This window comes from Cervus elaphus, chromosome 15, assembly GCF_910594005.1.
Source record: "Cervus elaphus chromosome 15, mCerEla1.1, whole genome shotgun sequence".
Taxonomy (NCBI): domain Eukaryota; kingdom Metazoa; phylum Chordata; class Mammalia; order Artiodactyla; family Cervidae; genus Cervus; species Cervus elaphus.
Genome location: NC_057829.1, coordinates 8812863 through 8822500, shown reverse-complemented (window position 1 = coordinate 8822500; position 9638 = coordinate 8812863). Strand labels below are relative to the sequence as shown.

Below are 9638 nucleotides of genomic sequence, written 5' to 3'. Positions count from 1 at the left end.
TTGAACATCTATTTCTCAATTCCCCACCATGCAGAGCATGGTTCAAGCTACTAGGGACACATTGAAAATGAACTCAGTTCTTGGAGTACCTTGGTCAGCAAGACCAACAAAGAAGGCCTGACATGATCTTTCAGGATATCTGTCCACTCCAGTATTCTGGCCTAGAGAATTCCATGGACTATATAGTCCCTGGGGTCACAAAGAGTAAGACATGACTGAGCAACTTTCACTTCACAACCAATCCTAGAAGGAAACTTCCAGAGACACCATTCACAGTTTAGCCAGCAACTTAGGTAAGATAGCTAATGTGCAGACAGCATTTATTTGGAAAGGTTGGCAAAGGTGCTTTGATAATAGCATCAAATCCCCAAAAGCACTATGGGAAGAATCAGCCAAGATAAAATTAGACAAAGTCCAATGAAGGCTAAGTCTTGCATTAGCACAGGACAGGAAGACATGGCTTCAAGACAGCATGTGACTAAGAACCAGAGGTTTGCGTGAACAAGAAACTCTCTGAGTTTGAGTAAAAAGGTGAATGTGAACTTGATAGGACCTGCAAGTTGAGGGAAGGGCACCCCTATTCTACTCTGCACAGGTCGTGAGTGGGAAGACCAGCTCCAGGCCTCACCTGGATGGGTACTGTCCCGTGAGTAACTAGAACACCTCTACAGAAGGCTTAGTTCTGGAGGCCACCAAGGGGATGGAATTCCTATTCACAGGCAGAATTAGAATTCAACTCGACAGGTAAAATACCACCTTCCAGTGGTCAAAACATCAGAAGGGTGGAACTCTCCATTCCCTACTAGGCCATGTGTGGGTATATAAAGGGACCCCAACATCAAAGAAGGCTTAGTTGAGTTGGTCAGTGATTTCCAAACCCTGGTCCATAGTGAAGTTTTCACTGATCTTTGCAAAAGGAAAAGTATCTGTGTATGGTGGTATATACGCCTGTGGGAGTAATTTAACCTATGTGCTCTCTGGACGAAGAACTTTCCTTACGTCTGTAATGATATCATACATACATGTCCTCCCTTTTGTTGTTCTTCTCTTCTTGGTATATCAGTGTACCTTGATGAAATACCTTGACAGTAGACAGGAATTGCTGCTGCTAATTTTCAATATACGTAGCAACATAAAAAGCGGCAAATCTGACAACATGCAAAATTTAATTTTTGTCTCTGATTTTTAATTTTAGAAGTAGATAGAAACAAAAAGTATAGGAATGACATGAAAGGATAACCTTATGGATTTTTGTGGTAAAGAGATACTATGACAACAAAACTCAACTTACCACATATCTTCTTCCTTGCTATCACCCAAATTAGCTATACAACGTTGTATGGGGAGCAAAAAAAGATACACACACACACACACACACACACACACACACATATACATATACATATACATACACACACATGGGGCTTTCCTGTTGGCTCAGACAGTTAAGAATTCACCTGATCCCTGGGCTGGGACACAACTGAGCAACTAATACTACTACAACACACACAGACACACAAAGAGGCTTCCCAGTTGCTGCTAGTAGTCAAGAACCTGCCTGCCAATGCAGGAGACATAAGAGAGGCTGGTTCGATCCCTGGGTTGGGAAGATCCACTGGGGAAGGAAATGGCAACCCACTCCAGTGCTCTTGCCTGGAGAATCTCATAGACAGAGGAGCCTGGTGGGCTATAGTCCATAGTGTCACAAAGAGTCAGACACGACTGAGGCGACTTAGCACGCATGCACGTGCACATACACACATACATAAAGGAACTGGGTTACACTAAATGTGAAACCTCCCAAGAAACAGAACCTCTACTGTAAGATCTGGCTTCCTTGGACCACTCTTTGGAACCAAAGTTTATGAATCAAATTCACAAAGGATCAAAATAATTTATCTCTGAATTTATGAGGCATTTAATTCCTATCACACTGTTGTCCTTCCTTCAAAAGGAAGTCACGGCTAAATGTGTCTGTAACAGAAAAGCAACTTCTGAATCCTTGATTTTCAGGTGTAAACTAAGTAAGGTATAACTCTCATGAATGTTCATGTGCCAGCTTTGTTGTTTAGTTGCTAAGTCATGTATGTCTTTGTGATCCCATGGACTGTAGCCCACCAGGCTCCTCTGTCCCTAGTATTTCCCAGGCAAGAATACTGGAGTGGGTTGCCATTTTTCCTTCTCCAGGGGGTCGTCCCAACTGGGGGATCGAACCTAGGTCTCCTGCTTGGCAGGCACTAAACCACCATGCCAACTTATTATAAATCAAAGAAAGAAAAGACAAGCATGAAAAAATATAAGCTATCCCAATCAGTCATGTTCATTACTCTATATATACATTTATTTAAAACATTAAAGAAACCTAAAATTTTGGTGCTGAAACGGATCATGGAAAAACTTTATCCAAACTCATCAGTGCTAGACCCTAGAAGCAGGAAGCCAGAGGTTCCTGTCACTTCGCCCTGCAAGGGAACAGGTTCATTAATAGAAGGAGAAAATCTGGAACATGGTTCCCTATATTCTTTAGGCATGTACTTCGTATTTCATTCAAGTTCAAAACAGGAGGAGAGAAAAAAAAAAAAACTTTGCTTTTCAGTTGACAATAATAGAAATTTTCTTCAAATTCAACATTCAAATCTTTCAAATCTTTGAAGGGATTTGTAATCCTAAACCACCACCTTAAGCAGATCATAAATTCAAAGACACAATGCCTTCCTCAATCTCAAAAAAGAAAAAAACACACACACAAAAACCCTTTGCATCTATCAATTATGACTGGGGACTAGGGGGCTATATCTACATAAACACACAGTTCTTCGGAAAGTATGCAGGAAACACAACCCCTTTAAACTAGTTTTCATGGCCAAACACAGTACTCTAAAACCAGTTTCAGTTACCAGACCATTGCCCTTTCAAGATATCTCGCTATTATATTTTCACTTTGAAGAATAAATAAGATTTCCAAAAAGAATAACCGTATAACCCTTTGACCTCAGGTAAAGAGATCCCTCAAGGTGGACAGGTGTTTATCAAGCTCAGGTATCAGGGAACCCTTCTAAATACCATTCCAGTCTCAAAAGAAAATAAAACAAAACTTACAAACTGTATTACACAGCTTTAACTACAATAAGTACCATAAAAGTCAAATCATGATGCTGACAATTTCCTTCTTTCATTCCAGAAAATTATAGCTCTTTGAGAAAGGCTAAGATTTAAACACATCAAAAGCACTTGATGGAAAATTTACACTTAAATCAACCAGGGAAAATGTGCAGCCCATACTATAAAGCCAGAAGCTCCACTTCCACACCTGCAATTTATCTTTTGGTTTATTTTCTACACCAAATGCTTACACTGCTTCTTATCCAAGTTCATTTCACCCCATCTATAGGTAGCATGTGGGTACTGATAAAAGCTGTTTCTGATTTCATTTCATTCCCTACTTCCCAGATGTTTGCGAGAGAGAGGTCTATTTTTTTTTCTTCAGCTATTTGTGAATATGCTCTAATTTAGAACCAACAAATTTAACATCATATTATAAGCTGGGTAAGACACACACACACAATAAGTAACAGCTATGAGAAATGTTGAGATATTTCTCCAGCTTCTAAATAAGTCTGCCTACCTAGGCAAGATTTGGACAGGCTGCCATGGTCTTACTTCAGAGAAAAAGTCCTGAAAACACAAAATTAAGAACCTGCTGCTACCTAAATGGCCAACTACAAGTCATGGTACTTTGGAAAAAAGGGCTGTGCTTAGAAATGAAACACCCAATATCAGTTGGGAAAATAAAAATGGCCCCAACACAATGTTTGACTCCACACATGTATAATGCAACAACATCTCTTCCCTAAAATGCAGAGTCCCTCAACAGAGTCTTTAGAAAGAATGAATATTACGCATACCAAAAACTCAAGAAAGATTGCACTTTCTCATGAATTACATTCTTTTATACTGTTTTGAATCAAGCAACCAGCTACTAAAGTAAGCAGAAAACATCCTTAGTAGAAATGTTATATAAATAGAATTAATAAGTCTCACCGTAGAACTTTAAATTTTTCAAGTAAAGACAGACATCCTTTAAATTTGTGACTAAAAACAGTAACCAAGTTGTCTCCTGAAATACATCTTTAGAAACACCAGAAGTAACAGACCACTTTATGACATCTACATAAATATTAGTTTTACAGGGAAGTAATATATTTCAAAGAAAGCAACAGTTTTGGAGATTTTTTTTTTCTCCCATTACTGATTGTAAAACTGGAAAAATTACAACCTGGATTGCAGACAGCCAACTCAAAAGCGCAGTTTACTAAATGCCTGTCATAAGAAAGCCATCTAGTGTTAACATTTAGAAATGAAAACTGCAGACAAAAGAGGCAAAGAAAAGAAAAATCTAAGTGACTATTTGGAACTTACTGAGCAAACCTATGAGAATCACCAAAATTCTTTGTTTAAAAAAGAAGGCCATCCTTATAAAAAAAACCGTATCTAATCTAAACAAAATTCAAAAAGTCTACAATCGCGTTTTGGCCAAAATCAGGTTTTTGGTGACCACAATTCCGAGGCCAATGCACTTGATGTTTCCAATACTCACGCTGGAGTCATCTTGGGCTGAATTAATTTAACTGAAGCAGGTTAATGATGACAAATATCTCCCAGAGGGGCCATGCCAACTTGTTTTCTCTTCCCGCGAAGCATCGGCTCTCGCTCACAGATGATGAACCGAGATTGATTCTTTGGGTTTGCGGTGCGGTTGAAATTAATCTGTAGGTGCTCAAGGGGATACTCCCAGGACCTGGCCAAACTAGCTTCAAGGATAGGCGGGCCCCCAAGCAGGACCGGGAGCAGAGGATGGAGCGAGCCGCGGACCCAGGGGAGCCTGGGAGCCGTCGAGCCACAGGGAAGGGCGCTCGCTGGCCGCTTGGGACCTTACAAAGAGGGGCGGGCGCCGCGAGGGCTCGCGCCCCGGGCACACCGCCTTCCCGGGGAATAAACCCCGCAGCAAGTTCAGCAAGTAACCCCGCCCGGCGCGCCGGGGAGCCGCGCCGGGCAACCTTTCTCTCTTTTCTCGGGTTAGTCACGGAGGAGTCGCTGCGCGCCCGGAGAGTCCTCGTTTAGTGCTCGCGTCAACGAGACCGGGATAACCTTTCAGCCGATCGATAACTTTGAGAACGAACGGCGACAGCTCCTCTTTCACCCCGGGCTCCGGAGCGCGGGCACATCTGCCAAGTCGGACCCCCGCCCCGCGCCCCGGCCGCGCGGTCGGCCCCCCGAGGCGCCCCCAAGGGCCGCCCCTCACTTCGGGACGGTTCTGGGACACGACCCGGAGACTCCCGAGCGGACCCCGCCTCGCCTCCCGTCGCTCGTCGCCCGGAACGCACCTCGGAGACGCAGTCCACCGCGACCTGCTGCAGCCCGCGAGCTCGCGGCGGCGCCTACCGGGGCCGCCTCCTCGCCGCCCGCCGCTGCCCGGGGCTGCCCATCGGCCCGGACCCTGCCCGCGCCGGGCTCCGGCGGGAGGCGGCCGGGACCCGCCGGCTGCGGCTGGAGCGATCGGCCTGCGCTCGAGCGAGCGGGCGGGCGGTCGGGGCGGGGGCGCGGCGCTGCTCCTCCTCCTCCGTCCTCCTCCGGCTCCGCCGGCTCCTCCCGGGCTCCCACTCTGCAGCGCCGGCTCCCGACGCCGCGGCCCGCCCGCCCGGCGGCCCCGCCCCCCGTCCGCTCCGCGGCCTCCCATTGGCCACCGCCCGCCGGCCCCCTCGGCCCCGCCCCGCGATTGGGAGCCGGCGCCGTCCTTCCCGCCGCCCCACGGGGCTCCGGGCGCAGCCGGTGCGCGGTTCCCAGGCCCCGCGGTGCACTGGAGCGGCGCGGCCGGGAGGGGCTCGGCGCTCTTCCTGCGGGGAGGGGGCTGCGAGCGGCGCGGCGCCCGCGGCCTCAGGCGAGGGGCAGCCTACCTGCACCCGCGGTCCGGGAACGCTGTAGCCGTCCTCCTTGGGATTTGTTTTCGCCCCTCTGGCAGCGATAAGTTAAAAATCCCGAAATCTGTTGCAGTGATGTCGTAATTGGCGTCTTACTGGGTTCTCAGCGACAGTTGCCGAAAATTCTTACTGAGCAAGACATAATCTTTTTTTAATTCCTACAATTTGAGAAATGTGATTCTTAACTGGGGAAATTGACGCGTCGTGGGGCCCGCACGTTGAGCCAACCAAACCTGGCACGGTGGCCCCGCAGTGGTGTGCCATCTGCTTTTCCCTGGCTGCCTCGGCCTTACCGGGTTGGTCACGGCTAAAGGTCACCGTGTTGAGGAAGTCTGAACTTCCTTTGTTGATTGAAGATGATGTTGAAGGCGATGAGAGGAGGAAGGGGGCTGTTTGGCTTCTTCAGAAACGTAAGGCCTGGAATAATATCAGTAGGTCTCTGTCTTTGAGCAGATGAGCGCTGGCAATCGCAAACTGGGAAACCATGGTGTGCGAACGGCAGGGGACCCGGCATCTCGTATCATTGGGAAGATGGTATCAAGGCCTTGAGGAACATCGCTGGCTCCCTAATTCTCCCTTCGCTTCATAAAGGAATTACTCTGCTTAATGTAGACAAACTGAACGTTTTGAAACTTCCGCCTGGTGGGCACCGTTTCGAATTTGCTTTCAGCAAGTGAAATGATCTGTGTGGCACCTGACTCTTTCAAGAGTAACTACAACCTTCCCATGCACGAGATGCTCAACACAGACCTTGGGAGAATTCTGAAAAGTCCCAGAGCACCACGCAAGGAGAGTCATCGCAGGGTCCTGAAAAAGAATCCACTGAAAAGCCTGAGAATTATGTTGAATCTAACTAAACCCGCGTGCAAAAGCCATGCACCTGGGCAGGCTAAGAATCAAACCTCCAGGAGGCTAGGGCAGCAGTGGCCCTAGAAGCCAGATCAGATGGGGAGGGGTTCCAGGCAAGAAGATTTCAGTAGGAAAGAAAGGAAAGGAGGCTGTATTTGTAAAGAAACTGAAGAAGTCTTGGGCGGGGGGCGGGGGCAGGAAGGGAAGGGGGTCGGCGGAGGCGTGGGGGTGGGGGAGGCTGCAGAAAGCAAGACACCGGCCACTGGGAAGCCCCGCAGAAAACCCACCACGGAAGAGAAGAATCCGGCTGCACAAACTTGTCTGTGTTTACCCCCTGAAGGTCAACTCATTTTGGACAGCTCATTTGGAATAAAGACCTGATCAAAGACTCAGTGAGAAACACACACACATAGACACCCTCGAATCTGGCTCCGCGCCGCCCCCTGGCAGTGTCCCTGCCTGTACACTCTCCGGAATCGCGCCCCACCCCACCCCACCCCCACGGCGCAGGGTCCCCACCCCCTACACTCCCAAACCCCCACCCCCCTCCACACACACACCTCCCAGGAGAGGCTGGGCGTCGCCGGCCCACGACAGAGCTGCCGGGTCCTACGCAGGCACCTGCCCCGGGATCGCCGCATCGCTGGATCACAGAAGACGGCAGCAGGGGCGAGCCCTACCGTGCGCCCGCTCCCAGGGCTCCCCAGACGTCCCCGGCGGCCCTGTGCCCCCAGGAGCTGGGGTGGGAGGATGCCCTGAGAAACATGCGGGAGGTCAGGCGACGCCGGCGCGCAGGAATGCTGCGGAGAACAGACCTTTCCGAGCCTGGAAGGGGGCTGGAGAGGCGTGCGGTCCAGGCTCCCCAGCCCAGCCCCCGGGCCCGCCCACTCCGCCTCCAGGCCGCCCTCCACCCAAAGGAGAAATGCTCTTAGATCTTGATCTCGATGAAGAGAAAATGAACTTTTTATACCCACCTTTTCTACTTTGCTAGGACATGTTGATCACCCAGGAAGCTTTACCTGAAACTATCTTGAAACTATGTAATTTGCTCGACACTTGAATTGGTTGCTAAAAGATTAAAGGACCTCTGAGGACTTCTGAAGCTATATTGGAGCTGACTGTGCCTAAAGGTTCAGTAACAGGAATAGACTGCTAGGCAGAGGCTACTTTACCTTCCAGTCCCACCGCTGGGTTTCCTGAGCCGGCTTCACCGTGGCCCAGCTGCTCAGATTGTGTTCCCTGAGACTGGATTCAGAGTTATCAGTTCCTCCTTTTCTGGAGGTTCTTCCTGGAGAGATAATGTTCTCAGTACTTCCCTATCCCAAACACACCCTAGAACATAACCCTCTTAAAAGTTAGGGGCGGTCCCTCCCATGCTATATTTCTCTGTGATCTAAAGCATGTAAACATTGTACAGCCTTTTATATCTCTGTAAAAGAGGGCTATGCAATATGGGAATGCGTTTAATAAGACATGCCAGAGAGCAATATTGTGACATGACCAAACCTCTGTGTTCTCCTGTCACCTCATTAGCAGTATATACCAAGTTTGCGCTTTATTAACAAACATGTCTGGAGACCCTGTGATGTTCCAACAGGCGCTGGGGATATACACGTGCAGAGGACTAGGCCCTGCCCTTCATCAGCTCTGCCTCTCACCTGCGGGCATGCCCACACATGGCAGACACTCTACTAGAGGTGTGGACACAGGAGCAGCCATGGACGGACACCTCCTGCAGGAGCCGAGGGAGAACAGACCTCCGCCTTCACACCACGGTGCTTCTCACTCTTCACAGAACTGCGCGTGTCCTCGTTTTCCCCACAGTTCTAAGGGCCCTGAGGAAAAGAGCCACACGCCCTCAGCCTTTGGACTCCTAAGGCAGTGACTGCGCCAGGCTGCGGATTGTCTCCAAGGTGGCTCTTGGTGCTGAGGCTGCACCCTCCACTGTCTGATAGATGAGGAAGAAGCTTTGACTTACTCCTTAAGGTCCGTAATGATCTACTAAGGAAGCCTGTATTTTATTTTTGATCAACAACCAAAACCTATTTTGATAGAAAATAAACAATGCTTATGAAAAAACTATAAATACAACCAGTGATGAGGGGACTGCTCTGACATACCTTACTTTAAAATGTGTCTACAGTAAGTTTAAAGCAAAGTGCCTGTAGACGAAATTTATTAGTGCATCAAGCATAACTGAACTATTAAAGATATGAAATCCAGGCATGTCCAAAATCTTATGAGAGGACATCAGTGGTTAATTTCATATATATATAAACGTTAGCCGTAGGCCAGTTTGTTTTTTAACATCTTTTATATATTGGAGTATAATTGATTAACAATGTTGTATTAGTTTAAGGTGTACAGCAAAGTGATTTGGTCTTTAGTCTTGCAAACTCAAATTGAAATGCCCTAAGTGGGCTTCTCTCATAGCTCAGTTGGTAAAGAATCCACCTGCAATGGAGGAGACCCCGGTTCGATTCCTGGGCCAGAAAGATCTGCTGGAGAAGGGATAGGTTACCCACTCTAGTATTCTTGGTCTTCCCTTGTGGCTCAGCTGGTAAATAATCTGCCAGCAATGCAGGAGACCTGGGTTCGATCCCTGGGTAGGGAAAATCCCCTGGAGGAGGGCACGGTAACCCTCTCTAGTATTCTTGCCTTGGACAGAGGAGCCTGGCAGGCTATAGGGTCACAAAGAGTCGGACAGAACTGAAGCGACTTAGCCCGCATGCATGCGTGCATTAATACATCACTTCATCATTTTGGCCTTAGAATATCTTACTGAAAAAAAATTCTTTTTTCTATTAAAGC

General features: G+C 48.1%; 1 protein-coding gene and 1 pseudogene across 10 annotated transcripts in view; one reads left to right on the top strand and one right to left on the bottom strand.

The window, feature by feature from the left end:
- Window positions 1–7357, top strand: part of LOC122709184 — an 18125-nt pseudogene extending 10768 nt beyond the window's left edge.
- Window positions 1–7643, bottom strand: part of SIPA1L2 (signal induced proliferation associated 1 like 2) — a 231930-nt gene extending 224287 nt beyond the window's left edge. For 9 of the 10 annotated variants that reach the window (XM_043925426.1, XM_043925431.1, XM_043925432.1 and 6 more), the window contains exon 1: window positions 5385–5647. The gene's annotated coding sequence lies outside the window, so the exon portion shown is untranslated. Of the gene's footprint in view, window positions 1–5384; window positions 5648–7387 lie in introns of those variants that run through there. The other variant, XM_043925427.1, reaches the window with a different exon arrangement.
- Window positions 7644–9638: the final 1995 nt, after the last annotated feature.